Source organism: Falco punctatus (genome assembly GCF_963210335.1).
Source record: "Falco punctatus genome assembly, chromosome: 6".
Classification (NCBI taxonomy): Eukaryota; Metazoa; Chordata; class Aves; order Falconiformes; family Falconidae; genus Falco; species Falco punctatus.
The window spans coordinates 40,294,977-40,312,269 of NC_137585.1; the positions used below are offsets into that span (position 1 = coordinate 40,294,977).

A 17,293-nucleotide genomic window follows, 5' to 3' on the forward strand; every position below is an offset into this window, starting at 1 on the left:
ACTAGCACCAGCTGCTGCTAAGACTCACATTGTGGAAGGCTTCCTCTCAAGTGTGCCAAACTTTCTGCCTCAATGATGTGAATGGCTGTGGTTTCCTTCCAGCCCAGAAACACTCTTGGCCTCCTGAAAATGCCTCGTCTCTTCTCTGCTGGTAAAGGTGTGAGGAATAAGAAGACTTCCCTGGATCTAGTTCTTCCTCTTTTCCTCTTTTCCTACTCTGTTGCATCCTAAAGACTGAACCAATTGTTACAGGGCATGCAGGACTTTTAGGTACTAAAAAGGGTACTGTGGCTTTCTAGTGAGAACGTCTGCATTACTGATGTGAACTTTATTTGCAGATGGCATACTTTTAATAGTTTGACTTCAGACAGACACAGGGATGGGAGGCTTAGGCATGAATCTGCTCCACTGGATGGGGAGATAGTGGAACACCCTTAGAGAAAAGAGGACACCACTCTGATTTCAAAAGGATGAAAGAGCACTTTCTTAGTTCCTGTAAATTGGGTAGACTTCTCCATTGACAGGCAATAGAGGACTGACTCTTGAGATTTGATATGAGAATAGCTGTGAAATTTTTCAGCCTGCCTAGCAAAAGGCTGACCTGGCCTAAAGGTTGTACAGAATGGAGAAATTCAAGAAAATTAATATTAACTGAATGCAGGCTGCCTTTCATTTCAGGTAGAAAGGCTCTTCAGTGTCTGCACAAAAATAGCAACATTTCTCCATGTGAAAAGTTTATTCCATGCACGAAGTTTCTCTTCTCCTCCTGAGCTGGAAAGCTTTTTAAATCTAATTTGGGCCCCCAGCTCAATTTTCTTTTGTTGTTGTTGTTGCTGTTTCACCCCTTCCAGGTTCTTACACTCAGTTTCTCTCTCCTGTCTGGGGCTAAGTGCAAGGCAGATATGTTCTCTATCCAGCTATTTGGGGAAAACTGTGTCTTCTTTTGAACTGAAAGTTATCTTTCTATATTTGCAATTATATTTGTTCATGGTCTTCCTAAATATTTTAAAGAACATTTAGGGGTTTTGTCATACACAATTGTCAGCTTCAAGCCCTGCTGGTGTACAGGCTGTTGTGCTGAATCTTAAAGTATTCCTACTTCAGCAGAGATTAGTGCCTCCCACCTTATAAAAAACAACAGGAAAAACAAACAAAACTCCCCATATAGCATTTCGCATCCCTATGATCTCCATCAGAGGAAAAAGAAAGAACACAGACTATTAGAATGGGGATATTTACCTCTAATACTGAAGTGCAATATCAGGATGAGTTGTATAATTTGAAAACCAATTTACTCAGCTATTGAAAACACTGAAATTCTTTTGGGAAATATAAGAATATTTATAGCTTTATCCCAGAAAACTCTACATGTGTTACAGAGCTGTGGCAGCTCTGTAAAAGCAAAGATTGAACATGCTTCTGGGTGATTATTAAATACTTAAATCTGTCTCTCTATTGTGATCCATCTTCATGTAAGGTGCATAGGAGATAGCTGGAAATCATGTCATTACAGTTCTCTGCTTCAGTTTTGTGAGGGTTAGAATATGGGGTGTTCATTTGTACTTATTTCCAAGCAGTTCAATATGCAAATAGCTGAGATCAATTGGCTCACTCGGTGTAATTTGTGAGCTTTGGAATAGAATTAAAATGCCTTTAAGTTGCTGTTTATTTCCCATCTAGAATAATTTGTTGTACATTGACATCCTAATCAATACATAAGTATTTTGTCTGTGCAAGTTCTAAATTACTGAAAAGAAAATACATCTGAGTTTCTTCTGCTTACATAGATATTGCATTGCAGTAACACCATTGACTTTTTTTATAGCTGCTTCTGTTTCTCCTGCGTGTGAGAGGTCAATGGAGCTCTGTAGTTACTGATTTCTTCAAGTGAAATTGTGCAAGCAGCTCTGAACTCTTAGCGGAGTTTTTCAAAGAGTAAGCTGCATACCCAGAAACACTTAGCAAAGTAAGCCAGAAACTTATTGCCATAGTAATTTGGAGTGCTTTTCATTTCATTTTTAGGTATGAAAATGTTTACAGATTTCCCATAAATATTAGTCCTTCTATGGTCTAATTACTAGCATTATGTATTTTCTGAATCATTCATCTTTCTGAACTGCAAAATGTATAGACATGCTTTTCTTTAACAGGGGGAACAAATGTTGGAAATAAGCAACTATATACTAACTTCTCTTTTCTAACTTAAATAACCCTAAGATCATCATTAAATTGTCAATTACTATTACCAAGAACAGTTGAAACAGTAATTTCATGCTTAATGTAATTTGAGAGAAAAAAACCTCTCTAATAATTCATGCACTATTTGTCTAGGACATAGGTCATATAAGGTGTTCAGTATGTCAGGTGGCAACACCTTGTGCTGCCTGGAGCTCCTCATAAAGTCTTTTATTCACACAAAAAAAATACCCCAAACTATTTTGTTTTATGCACCCATTTTCCGTTGTAGGCTGTATTGCCTCAGTGTTAAAAACGTTTATGTGACTAAATCTCTAAAAAGTGAAAGACCATGTTTTCACAAAAATCATGCATGTTTCTTATTAGTTCAGTGATGTTTCTTAAGAAGATATTCACCCTGGTATTAAGCTATAGGTTCTGGTGTCTCTCCAGACACCTACCTAGATACAGAACACTGTTCTTCCAATCCCATCAGGTGATTGTAATTATCAATGGATAAGTTGTAAATAAAGAGAAGACATTCTCATACCAAATAATACTTGAGCTATTTTATTGTCAAGTCCTTGATTCAAAAATTGTATAGGACTGTACCTCAATTAACTTGAGCAGAAATCTTAGTGTTCTCACATTTCTTTTTCTGTTTTTCATATGTGGAATAAACAAGGGGAGTTAGAGATGTGCGCCTGCCTGCAGGGCTATGATCTTATTGGCATTATGGAGACGTGGTGGGATGGCTCCTAGACTGGAGTGTTGGAACGGAAGAATACAGACTTTTTAGGAAGGGTGAGCAGAGGAGACAAGGAGAGGGTGACCAGCCGGAGCGCATGGAGCTCTGCCTGGGGGTGGATGAGGAGGCAACAAAGAGCTTATAGATCAAGATTAAAGGGAGGGCAGGGACAGGTGACATTATAGTGGGGGCCTGCTACAGGCCACCTGACCAGGAAGACTGGGAAGATGAGGCCCTCTCTGGACATAGAAGCAGCCTCATGTTCACAAGCCCTAGTCTTTGTGGAAGACTTCAACCACCCCAGGATTTGCTGGAGGGACAACACAGCAGGGTATAATCAGGAGGTTCCTAGAATGTGTTTCCTTCTCCAAGTGATAGAGGAGCCAACAAGGAGAGGTCCTATGCTGGACCTTGTTCTCACCAACAAGGAGGGGCTTGTGGGGAATATGAAGCTCGAGGGCTGCCTTGGCTGCAGTGACCATGAAATGGTGGAGTTCAAGATCCTTGGAGCAGCAAGGGGAGTGCACAGCAAGCTCACTACCCTGGACTTCAAGAGAGCAAACTGGCTTCTTCAGGGATCTGCTTGGTAGAATACCATGGGATAAAGCCCTGGAGGGAAGAGGGGCTCAGGGAAGCTGTTTAATATTCAAGGATCACCTCCTCCAAGCTCAGGAGCAATGTGTCCCAAAAAGAGGAAGTCAGGCAAAAATGCCAGGAGGCACGCATGGATGAACAACAGGCTCCTGAACAAAATAAAACACAAAAGGGAGCCTACAGAGAGTGGAAGCAAGGACAGGTAGCCTGGGAGGAATACAGAGAAATTGAGCAGCCAGGGATCAGTGTAGCAAAGCTAAAGCCCTGATAGAATTAAATCTGGCCAGGGACATCAACGGCAACAAGAAAAGCTTCTGGAGGTACATCACTGATAAAAAGGAAGACTAGGGAAAAAGTGAGTCCTCTCTGGAAGGAAACAGAAGACCTGGTTACACAGGACATGGAGAAAGCTGAGGTACTGAATGGCTTTTTCACCTCAGTCTTTACCGGTAAGTGCTCTGGCCACACTGCCCAAATCACAAAAGGCAAAGGCAGGGACTGGGAGAATGAAGAAGCACCCACTGTGAGAGAAGATCAGGTTTGAGACCAAGGAATCTGAAGGTGTACAAGTCCATGGGACCTGATGAGGTGCATCTGCAGGTCCTGAGGGAACTGGCAGATGAAGTGGCTAAGCCTGGTGAAATTCCCACTGACTGGTAAAGGGGAAACATAAACCCACTTTTAAAAAGGGAAAAAAGGAAGACCTGGGGAAATTCAGGCCAGTCAGTGTCACCTCTGTGCGTGGCAAGATCATGGAGTAGATCCTCCTGGAAACTATGTTTTAAGGCACATGAAAAATCAGGAGGTGATTGGTGACAGCCAACATGGCCTCACTAAGGGCAAATCATGCCTAGCAAATTTGGTGGCCTTCTATAACGGGGTTACAGTGTTAGTGAATGAGGGAAGACAAACTGATGTCATCTACCTGGACTTGTGCAAAGCATTTGACACTGTCCCACACAACATCCTTGTCTCTAAACTGGAGAGACATGGATTTGACAAATGGACCACTCAGTAGATAAGGAACTGGCTGGATGGTCGCACTCAGAGTTGTGGGCAACAGCTTGATGTCCAAGTGGAGACCAGTGACAAGGGGCATTCCTCAGGGATTGGTACTGGGACCAGAACTGTTTAACATCTTCGTCGACAACATGGATGGGGGGATGGAGTGCACCCTCAGCAAGTTTGTGGATGACACCAACACGTATGGTGCAGTTGACACACTGGATGGAGGGCATGCCATCCAGAGAGACCCTGACAGGCTTGAGAGCTGGGCCTGTGCGAACTTCATGAAGTTCAGCAAAGCCAAGTGCCAGGGCCCACACATGGGCCAGGGCAATCCCAAGCACAAATACAGGCTGAGCAGAGAATGGATTGAGAGCCGCCCTGAGGAGAAAGAATTGGGGGTGTTGGTGGATGAGAAGCTCAACATGACCCAGCAGCGTACGCTTGCAGCCCACAAAGCCAACTGTATCCTGGGCTGCATCAAAAGAAGCATGACCAGCAGATTGACAGAGGTGATTCTCTTCCTCTACTCAGCTCTCATGAGAGACCACCTGGAGTACTGTGTTCTGCTCTGGGGCCCCCAACATAAGAAGGACACGGACCTGTTGGAGTGAGTCCAGAGAAGGGCCACAAAGATGATCAGAGGGTGGGAGCAACTCTCCTGCGAAGACAGGCTGAGAAAATTGCACTTGTTCAGCCTGGGGAAGAAGCTGGGGGACACACCTTATAGCAGTTTTCCAGAATCTAAAGGGAGCATACAGGAAAACTGGAGAGGGACTTTTTACATGACATGTGGTGATAGGGCAAGAAGTAATGCTTTTAAACTGAAAGAGGGTAGATTTAGATTAGATATTAGGAAGAAATTATCTGCTGTGAGGGTGGCGAGGCACTGGCATAGGTTGCCCAGAGCAGCTGTGGATGCCCCATCCCTGGAAATGTTCAAGGCCAGGCTGGATGAGGCTTTGAGCAGCCTGGTCTAGTGGAAGGTGTCCCTGCCCACGGCAGGGGGGTTGGAACTAGATCATCTTTAAGGTCCCTTCTAACCCAAACCATTCTATGACTCTGATATCTGGAGTCTTTATCTGCTATAGGGATATGTTCAGTCCACCATCAAAATTATTTGAACAAAAAATGTTGTGAGGTCAGCTAGGTCTGGCTCTTGGAGCGCAGATTTGTTTCATCTAGCATACTAGTGGGTTTTGTCCACATCTTAGTAGGCACATACTTTTTTTGTTGATTACGTTTCAGTATGAAAATAACTGCAACAGTTGTGCTTGTACTTAACTATGATCTTCATTTACTGAATAATTAAAAAAATAGTTTTGCAAAACTAATTAATAGGAAGTCACAGTGTGGATTTGTACTACTGACTTAAATAAAAGGAATCATGCTTTGAGATGATGGGAGGCAGTAGTTTGTAAAGATGCAGTCTCTTTGCTGAAATTATGGAAGTGATGATGTATTATTATGTATGGATAGACCTATGTACTTGATTGTGATTCACAGTCTCATAGTAATATAGCAGGGGGTACTATGCTGCCTGCATCAGTTCCTGGAGAGTACAAGATTGGCTTTGCCTTGTAAATGTAGCCCTCAGCGTCAATCAAACATAAAGTGCCATGAAATATAGAACTCGGCAGTAGAGTAGCATTTCAGAAATTAATCCATCTGTTTGCACTCAATTAAAAGAGAATCCAGCAAAGTTTTTCCTAATAGAGTATTCTAGTGCTGATTCTAGAAACAATGCAATTAATTTGTTATGCAATTAGAACTGATAAGAAAGTTAAATAAGCCCAGCATTAAATAAGCCCAGCAACAGTATATTCTAATTACATTCTTATTAGGATGTTTTGCAATAAGTAACTTCCTAATTTTCTTCCTAATCTATAGTTCTAATGTATTTCTCAGTCTAGGAATGATTTTTAGTTGTGGGTTGGCAGTCCTATTTGAATCCCCACCCCCCCACCCCCACCCACCCCCAAGTTCTGGAGAAGTTAGGTTTCTGTTTCACAAGATGGTTTTGATATTACTGGTATTCTCTCCCACCCTCCCATACCTCTGTGTGTATCTAGGTGACTGTATAGGTGGAAAATGCCCTACAAATAAGGGTGGTTTTGGTCTGAGATCTGCCTGAGTACTGTTATGTTTGCAGACTGCTAGGAAGGGGATGCATAGCAAGTGTCTCGCTGAAGTAATTTTCTTGGGATTTGTCTTTAAGTGTAACATCAGTACCAATTAGAATGTATTTTTCCCTGGGAAAGTTACAGCCTAGAGGTCTGGAAAGCAAATACTGGAAAGCAAATATACATTCAAGTGTACCTACACTTATGAAACATGCCTTCCATATAATGAACAGCTCTGTTACTGAGACAGTTTTACTAATTCTTCAGGTGCTCCAGTAAAGATTGTTTTTCTGTAACAGTAAGTAACTTTAATCTGACATTATGGTTTGTAACAGTGCCAGTTGCCTCAGCATCTGGCTCACTCAAACTTACTAAAAACAATTACTGTGTGAAAAAAAATAGAAATCTTTTGCAATATAGCAACAAAAGTAAACATGAAAATCCACAGTAAAACCCTAAATTAAATTCCATATGAAGGTTTGCTGTATGTCTCTCTAGATTCTATGGCGTAAATAATTGATACATTCATGGCGGAGTTATTTGATGCAGTTTTATTGTAACTCAGTAGTTCTGCTTCATTTCTTCACATTCTAACTGCATTTAAATACACTTAAAATTACCAAGCTTGTTTTTTATTATTTTTGAAAGATCAATACATGATCCTTCATTAGTTCTGTTTGAAAAATTCTGTTCTGATAGCTGCATTGATGGACTTTTTTTTGCAGATTAGTTCACAAATTGGGTGTTTTACCCACGATAGAAGAAGAAAATTCTTTCTGAACAGAGATTATGGAAATTGCATAGGAGGCAAACCTTTTAATTTAGGGTCAAAAAATGAGCTTTAACAAAAAGATTGCTGGTAGGTAGGACCCAAAGTTAATTTCTGTAGGATCCTGTGGTGTTCATATAGAATGTATGGTATGTATAGTGAAAATATTTAATGAGAAGGCAAATTAACTTGAGCTTTTGACTACAGAACTGAATAGCAATTCTGGTGGCCCTGGATCATAGTTTGCCCCAATCACAGAGGGTTTTTTTCTGGGGCAATTTGGAGCAAGCATCTGGTTTTATTGAGTAATTTTTGACACTGAATTTCAGAGGCAGGAATTGAACTTTGATTTCTTGGTGCTAATCCTGCAATATTAGTTGTTTTCTTCTGCTTTTAGAAATAATTAATTAAACCTTTTAAAAAAGGAAAATATTATTCACAGCATTGCTTCACGTGTCCATTTCCTAAAAATGTAGTTTGAAGAATACAGAAAGCTTCTGCTTGATAAAAGCAGCACATGCAGTGTCAAGTACAACCCTTCAGAGTAGGATGCGTAGATCTACCACTGAACCTGTCTTATTGCTGTTGATATTACTTACAAAGCTCAGTAAACATATATGTCACTGATCAGATGTAGTAAATAAGGCTGCCCTAGCAGAAAGTAATTTTATTTTTTTACAGGTCACAACATTGTAAAAGCCTAGCGAACAATTAGTGCCCAGTGGTCTTACTATTAGCGACCAAAAGGCCAAATTTTAGAAACTACAGCCTTAAAATCTTTATGCTACAAGAATCAAAATTAAATCCTTGTGTTTACTCTGGAAATTAATAATTTTAATATGTACTGTAGATTTAATTGCTAAGTACTATATAGGGAACACCTGCAGGTTGCTGGCTGCCAAAAAGTAGGGTATGAATTCTTATGAATTACACAGAGCACTGTAATTCAGCACGTTGCAAAGGACCAATAGTATGTGTCTCTTTTCTCAGCTGCGCTCATCATCCTGTGGGTAAAACTGAAATCAAGACACTGTGTGGGCACAAACTTTGCACTGTGCAACAATCATGGCAGTGATAGATGAAAAAGGACAAAAGGGAAGGAAAAAAAAGGTTGATATGCAAATACTTTAAGATTTTCCATGCAGAAATTTCAGAAAAGAAAATATTTATGAACAAGATTTTTTCAAGCATTTTCAGTTGTGTCTACTCTGAAATGAAAATGTAGATCCTTGAACAACACATTGTCTCAAGAGTTTTGTTATTTATTTCCAAAGTTATGGAGTTAGTTTGTATTTGCAAAATTACCTTGGTAATGTTTCCACATCCTGAATTCGCATTTTTTTGAGCAACTTGAAAATATCTTCGGACACTATTGATAAACCGTGTTACTATGGAAAATCTATTACTTCATGTGATAGATGTCAACTGTACTTTCCTGCCGGTGAAATTATTACCAATAGAGGAATAATGATTGATTCTGTTGTCTAGGGAGGGTTAGCCAAAAGAAAATGTGTTAATGGAGGGATGGAATGACGGCTAAAATTCATCCTAATACATCCTACAATGCTTCATAATGTTCTAGTGTTTTCTTTTTTCCTGTTTCTGTAAAGCTTTAACACAACACGTTTTCTGTGGGTTGGCTTGATAGTGATTGTGTGTGATATAAGCCTTGATCAAATTAGCAAGTTTTCTCATTCTTTGTGCTCAGAGCAAGTATGTCAAGTTGCATAATGGTTTACACAATGTGCCTGAAAGGTATACCTTACAACTGCAAACACCTAAACGGTTTTCAAAAGCACACAGCAATATCAATATTAATCTAGTTCTCAAGCATTTAGTTGAGCCGACTACACTTGTCAGCCAAAGGTGCAAAGCCTTGTTTCACAGTTAACATTCATCTGAACATCTTGAGTCAAAATACTGGAAATGTGGATTTTGAGATTCCCTTAATTAGAACTTCACTAAATTTTCAAGGCCAGAAGTGAACACTTCTTTCTGAAATTTCAGTAGTTGACTATTCTACTCAGAAATGGAAGCTCTAATGCAGTACTTCACATGCCTATGACTAGCATCTTGAAAAACTATACAACCTTCTGTGGGTACTGATGTATTTGATCAGTATCTGGGCAAAAGCAGGCAGATTCTCAGCAGGCATTTTTGTTTTCCAATGACATTTAATTTGATTGAAAAACGTGAGCTTTTTTAGTAGTACATACTGTGAGTATGATTATGGTCATAACCTCAGATGATCTGTAAATTGGAGTTTTCTCTGAAGATTAGCCCATTTTGATTGTGTTAATATGGACATCTATTCTAATCAGCTCTGCGTGTGTGCTGCTGGGTGACACAGAGTATATATTTTTTTTTTAATGCTTTACATTTCTCTTAAATTAAAAGTTGGGTTTATCTTTAGGCAGTAACACAAAGCCATTTATTTTTCTGGTTTTCATGATTTAGAAAGAAAGTGCATGCAAAAATACATTTTTGATATAATTATACATTTGCAGAACTGAATTGAATTTTTTTAAAAACTTTCTTACTAGGACAAAATTTTGTTTCTGAAAGATTTAGAACAATTTCTATTTGTCAGTATGATAGTACAGATGACATTTCTATTCAGCAAGTTTCTCACTTGCTGGGAGTACAGACTTCCTAATTAGCACGCAGCATACTTGTGTTAGGTAAGGTATAGTTGTTAAATGTTTTATACCATAATCATAGCTATGTATTAAAATTATCAAATTACAGACATCAGAGCACAGTTGGATTTCTATAAACAAAAATTAAGTCATTTGAAGATTTTTTTAATAAAATCCTAAAATGCTAGGAAAATTGGATAAGATTATCATATCCTATAGTGATGACAACGTTTGAGTTGGAAAGCAGGAATTTTAATTAAAAACACTTTGAGGCCTGGAAAATGTTTTTGGGGGGTTTATTTTTTATAGTATAACCATAATATTAAATATGCATAACGTATGTTCCTGTTTAGCTTTTATTATGTTAATACAACTATGTTATCTAAAAATGTCCATCATAGCTTCTAAATAAACTGAGAGTGGTTACTGGGAGGTTTTTTAAGCACAAATCAAAGCAATTGATGTATGGTCATTGAGGAAAAAAATCTAGATACACAGAAATTACAAATGTAAGTACATTTTTGTGGGACTTTTTCAGCTGTTGTTATGATCTGCGGGCTTTACCAGTTGTAACACGTGCTTTTTTGTTAACTTGCTGATGTGTAAAACAGTACTTTGAACTTATATAAAGGCCAATGGTAGATAGCTTTTCAGCAGCAAGATATATACATGTATACATACTTGTTTGGTTTTGGATAACTATGTTTTTAAAACTCTGAGCAGTCTCTGAAGGTTAAGATGAAAAAGACGTTGAGGAAAAAAATCTCCATTGGCTGGAGAACATCGATGCTAAAATGTCCCCTATTGATGTGATAATTTGAGAAACAAAGTAGACTGCTTGATGCTTCCTTCCCATGCCAAGTCAAGAACTCCCTGACTCATGGCTGTTGGTTTCCTTAATGATACCCACGTCTGAATCCACAGGCAAACTGAATAACTTCACATTATGCTTGTGGATGAAAATTCCCATGTCTGCTACCCATAAATAAATTTTAAAAAAATATTTTTTTAAAAAAAAAGTAAACCACCGTGTTTTCACTTTTTAATTCCTGGTTTTAAATATACATATCCTATAGTTTGCAATTTTAGACAGGGTACTCTCCAGTGTTTGAAAGCACACAAGATTAGATGCATATAAACAATTTCCATGTATATTCTCCTTTCACCAGGCAGGTTAAAGTGTCGTCTGTTTTGAATGTCCAGAGGAGAGTGTCCAAATGTAAAATAATAATAAAAATATAAATTAAAAATGTACATGACCTAACGCTACTGTAGTATCATCAGTTGTTAAGGTGAACAGGCATTAACTCGTGCAGTTCTTCAACCTTATTAACTTGATATATTATCCTAACCGGAGACTATTAAATAAATAGTTTTCAATACAACCTATTTTTTTCCTATCTACTGTATTATTTATGTGTTTCTTTTTGGGTATTCTTTTTCTTCTAGAAGGTGTTCATCTTCACTAGAGATACTAGCTTGGTGAAAAAAATATGAAGATCATACTAAATGAAGTCTTTTTCTGTTTAGTGACATATTAGTAGGTTGTTCTTCATCAGCGTTAACAGCGTAGTACTCTTAAAGGTGGTGACTGAACCCAAGGATCCACTCCTCTCTAGAGCCTAGGCTTGTTAATTAGATTTATATAGCTATGTATGTTAGTCAGTCTTAAGGTAATTAGATAGGGATGCAATCTTCCTTTGCAGCAGAGGCATTTAGGTCCATTTCTGACTAATACAAGCATGGAAACTGCTCTTTGCAATGTTTATTCAAATTAACACTTGCAGGGAGAATGTTTTTCTCTCCATTTCCCTCTTCGCTATTTAAGCTGAAAGCTGTTGTCAACACAAAAGCATACTTACTGAAATTGTTCATGAGCAGACTTGCAATTTAAATAATGTACTTAACTGTTGTAGAGGAAAAGTGGCAGAGCATTCTTCCATTTTAAGAGTTTGCAAAGATACTGATTTTTCTGGTTTTGCAGCAGAACTGAATGCTTTGCTGCCTGGACTGATGATGACACAGGAAATCCTTCTCAGCTCTGAATTTTATTATTCTCTCTGACACATACTGTTTTGCCATACTTCCTGTCATCTTGTTCCAGCATGCTTTTTGCACCCAGTTTTCTGTTCCTAGACAATTTACTCACGTCATCTTAGCCAGCTTACTGGAGATCAGCGTCTTAGTTGTGATTCATGTGCTGTTTGGAACAAAATACCAGACCTAGCATATGCAAACTGAACTGCGTTTCTTAAGAAGCCTCATAGCATAGAGAACCAGGCAGAAATGTGAGTCTCGGAAGGAATAACTGGCACTTGGCTTATCTGGCAACACTAGGTCACTCCTATAAAAAAGTTTACTTCCATGTGTCACAACTGAATTTACGATGTTGTCAATGTATTGCATTGGAGAGTAAGATCCAGTTGGCAGCAACCATCTCACTGCATGTCCCTCCCCTGCCTCTCCTTTTACCTTCTCTTCACACCCCCATGCTTTAAAGTAGTATCCTTACCTCTTGGGGCAACTCCTAGGTCATGGTTTTACTCAAAAGTTGTGAGATCTGTCAAAAGCAAGTGCCACCTCTGAAATTATTCTGTTGCCCGCAGTTGTCTTTAGCGATAAAAAAGGAGCTGTTGACATTTTGATGGCTTCAGAAAATACCATGCTGCGCTACAGCAATAACACCAGTAATAAAAGTTCAAGTGAAAATTCTTGCTATCACTGTAGGAGGATAAAAAAGGTATGACAGTACATTATCTGATGGTCACTGATAAAATGAAGCAGTCACCATGTTTTGCTGTCATGCTTATTGAGCCATTCTACAATAATGCTCTGCTGCTTCACTACTCGGTCATTGTACCTCCTATGTCTCTTCACTTATCAAAGAGAAGTATCTGAATTCTTCACCCATATTTAACTAGAAGTGCTGGGATGGAATATTCACATGTGAATGCAATTTCATGTCCTTCTTTAAGTATGGACTTTACTCAACAGGAACCCTTAAAAGAACAAGCTGCTTCTTCATTGCACTGTTTTAAACCAAAACATTTAGCCTCTGTGTTTCTGATGGGTTGGCCATGCCGATTACTGTATTCATTAAAGAATCCTGGTGGTGTTTTGAAACATCTTCAAGATCACACACTACAGTAATTCATTAAGAACAAGAGGAATATTGGCAACATCTTTTCAAGTGACCTTTGAAAATGGCTAAGTGGGAAGTAACTTTCACTGGTGATTCTGCTGGAGTAAAAATTGGCATGGTTTTCCTTGTAAGTAGCCAAGCAGCAAGAAAATGCACTTTCGTCTCAGAACCTGCTGCCCTGGCCCTCTGTGGTGTTGGGTAGAGAAGGTGATCTGTAAGCAGAGCTTTGAGAGAAACAATTTCGGATTTCATTGTTTGTGTTTGGGCTGTTGTTTGGTCATATTTGTCTGCATAGAAGAGGCATTTTGAGCTAGATTAAGTGTTTGTGTATCTGTTTCTCTCTCCATAAGTTCTTAGGCATGTATAGGAGTAAACTTGTCTTCTTTGGTTTGGGACTGTTCTTCTGATATGACATTTGCTATGTGTGGAGCCAGAGACAATGAACAAGGAATCAGTTCATCTTCTGTGTCATTAAGATTCATTCTGTTTGTGGATCCAAAACCATATTTGGTTACATTAGTGTAATCCTGAAATACTGCTCAGAATTGTTTTGAATTATTTGGAGATTCCATAGCTCTCTAATTTTAGAGAGCACTTTAATTTACCTTAAAATTTTTGCATGCCCCAAGGCCCTCCTTTTATTTTGGCAGTATAGTAAAGAGAAAGTTTGAAAGAATTGTCATCAGTGTAAACCAAAACCACCTCAGGCAACTAAATGCATGTCTTTTGCTATTTTGTAGTTCATTAACTACTCTTGTTATGCCTCCCCCCTCCCCATGGCCACCTACCTCCACCCATCCCCCTGTGTTGTCGTCCCCCTCCCCCCCCCCCCCCCCGAAAAAAAAAGCAACCCCAAAAACAACGAAAAAACCAAACCCCAACACTAAGGAAACAAGAACACCACAATAAAAATGCTAATAAAGGGAGTAATTCCCAATGGACCTTAAAAGACAGCATCTGTAACCCCGATAGAAATGCCAGTCAGCTTTTTTTGATGTAAAGCATCTGTCTCCAACAGGAAATGAAAGCAGGCCTGTTTCTCCTTTAAAGTCTCTGAAGTAGTAGGTGGTGTCATTTGTTATACAGTGCGACAAGTCCCATGTTATTGCGCTGGTAGCTGCTGACTGCCTTTGTTAATGTACTGAAAAATTTTATCAGCTGTCTTTAATAAAAGACAATGTATGTGAAAAAAACCTGTAGTAAATGTCTCTTGCTCTCTTGTCCTCAGACCATGATCTATAGCTGTCAGAGAGTGATGGCACTGATATATAATCTTGCAGTCACCCAAAATTCTTGCAACTGGTACAATAAACCATAGATACTGGGGTGGCTAATACCCTAGAAAGTTAGAGAGCAGTCTCTGAAATCCTGTGCACTTCCTCATTTGAAACATGAAGGGGTTGGAAGGAACTTTCAGCACTACCTGAAATAAGTTATCGGTTCACACATTCCACTGATACATTTGTTTAAAGCATTAATGTCCTAAAATGTCTTGAGTCTCCAGGAAATCAGGAATGACATGTAGAAGTTGGAAAATGTCAAGTTCGGTTAAAAGGTGTGCAGCGAGTTCTTTTTCTAGATGTTTTTGTTGCTTGCTCTAGTGAAATGATATATCACATTAAAGACATGGTGGCAGAAGAGTTTTCTTAGCTAGGCATATAGTCTTATTATATGACGTTCTCTAGAGTACTTGATTAGTACCATACACATACCATATTTTCAGGGGTGTGTGAAGGAAGTGGAGAGGAATTCTGGAAGCCATATGAGACAACTGTGTTACTTCCCACACAATAAGTTTGTGGATGCTGTAGAATTAGCCCTGAGCACATTTTAATGTGTGTCTTATTTAGTATGAGTCATTCTAGGTATAACATTTTTCAGTCCTTAATCATTGTAAGCTTTGCCTGGATGCAAAAATATGTACATGTTTATATTTCAAGTGAGGAGACAGTTCTCTGTCAATAACTGTGCTCTTGAAAAAAGCTGTTTGATTCATAAACTCTCATTAGACAAATAAGGAGCACAAATTTGGGTAATGAACTATCTTACTCATGATTTGAGAAAATTCTCTCAATCTTATGTCTAAAAATAAATGAATAAATAACATATGTGGCTATTTAGACAGCCATCCATATACAGTGGGGCTGTTTTCTGATCATTCTTCACTTACATCACTGCAAAAACCCCAGAACATCTGTAATTAAGGGGTGTATTATTCCATTATAAAATAGTATGCAAGACTGGCACTGTCAAGGTGGAGCTATGATAATGTGGCTGCTGATATGTGTTGTACATAGCAAAGATTACCTTTCAGGGCCTTGGTTTTCCTTCTCTGTATGGAATATTACTGAAAAGGAAATTTTGGAGAGTGTTTAAATGGGAAAACTTTGTAAAATCCAGCTGGTTTTGTTTTGATCTGATTTCTTAGTAGAATGAAGTGACTGATTTAGGGGTGGTGGAAATAATCTGTCAGGATAAAAGCAAGAAAAAAATAAATCTAAAAATAACATATTCAGATTCCACTGTGTTAACATTATGAAGTTTACAATAGGGTGGGCTGAACTTGTTTTGTTTTGCTTGATTTTGAAAGTCTGGAAGCCAGTTGTGAAAATTTAATGTGTCACAATTCCTTGAATTTTTGTGATACATGTTTAATAGGTGAAAAGAATCAGGAAGAAAGCTGAAAAAAAATATTTTTAGGATATAAAAATTGATATTTTTCTGAACAACATTTCCATCACAAAATTTAGGTTTTGGACACAAGAATTGTGAGGGGAGGAGGGGGTTTGAATATTGATTCAGAAGGATAAGAGTAATGAGTTTAACTTGCTAGTTGGAGAGGCTTGGAACATAGGTAAGTCTTCCTCATCCTAATGACTTCCTATTACCACATCAGTCTGGGAGGCCAGTTCTAGTGTGTATTTTATTTGCCTTCTACCTACCGTATTTTTCTGAAGTTATTGTCACTGAAGGGCTTCTAAAGCAAACCAGTGCCCCCACATAGTAGTCTGAAGCCAAGTTTCCATGTGGCTTCACATTTTGAATAATGCATCTTGATCCGAACACTGGTGAGTAGTGTCTTGAAACACCCTCTGAGGCAAAATTAATGTGACTTGGAAAGTGAGCATTCCTGAAGCTCATTGAAATTGATAGTGACCCAAGGGAAGAACCATAGTGAACTTTGTGTAGAACTTTTCCCCCCTTTTTCTTTGAAATGCAAGGTACTGGCTTGGCAAATGCCTTTCCTGTGCTCTTACTAGGATGTGAGTACCTTAGGTACTTGCAAAAAGGTAGGTTAGACTGTTCTCTTCAGCTTCATAAACCTGCTTTTCTGCCCTTGTAATATTTGTTAACCCCAGTAACTAGGCATATTTAATTATCATGAACAACCTATTATTTCATAATAGAATAATCTAAAGATGAAAAATTAAAAACAAGGAACAGTCTTCTTTCACTAAAGATGGAAAAATTGTTAGTAACATAAGAAGCTTTTCAACATATTTGTTATGAAATTTTCACATCTTTGTTATTAAAATAGCATGTGTTTCCACCACTGTTAATTTTATTCAGTTGTTCATTAAGAAATAATTGCCACAGCCTGAATTTAAATGGATATCGTAGGACCCCTGAATCTGGGAACAGATTGTATTTTCTACTAGTTATAATTAAGACAAAGAGAAAAAGGGGATGAATTCCAACGTGTTAACTGTTCCCAACGATTATAAACTCTTTACTGGCAATGGGTTGAATTAAAACTAAATTCCTGTCTTTAATCCAGTCTTGGATTACTTTAATTTTCTCTTGGAAACTGTGCTATGCTGACATTACCACATGTAAAGCTTTATGAGGTCTGTGTTTTCTCATTAAATAGAGAAGTCTATGTCTGTAGACACCAGAGCTTGCCCTGTTTAAAGCATAAAGTATACAGCAGCAGTTCAGCAACTTTTTCTTGTTATCTCTGTTTGCTTAAATTGGTAAATTGCTTCCATGAAAAGTCTGCAAACATAAGGGAATAATTTGCTTAAGTGGAAGAAGATAGTCTGAAAAGAAAAACTGAAAATGCTCCTAATATTTCCCCTTCCTTTTTCTTTGTACCAG

The 17,293-nt window shown here is 38.4% G+C and overlaps 1 protein-coding gene and 1 long non-coding RNA gene across 2 annotated transcripts in view; one reads left to right on the plus strand and one right to left on the minus strand.

The window, feature by feature from the left end:
- LOC308066250 overlaps nucleotides 1–17,293 on the minus strand; it is a 600,281-nt gene that overhangs the window by 537,670 nt on the left and 45,318 nt on the right. The window lies entirely within an intron of this gene.
- Nucleotides 1–17,293, plus strand: part of TMTC2 (transmembrane O-mannosyltransferase targeting cadherins 2) — a 375,978-nt gene that overhangs the window by 315,390 nt on the left and 43,295 nt on the right. The gene's annotated exons all lie outside the window — the stretch shown is intronic.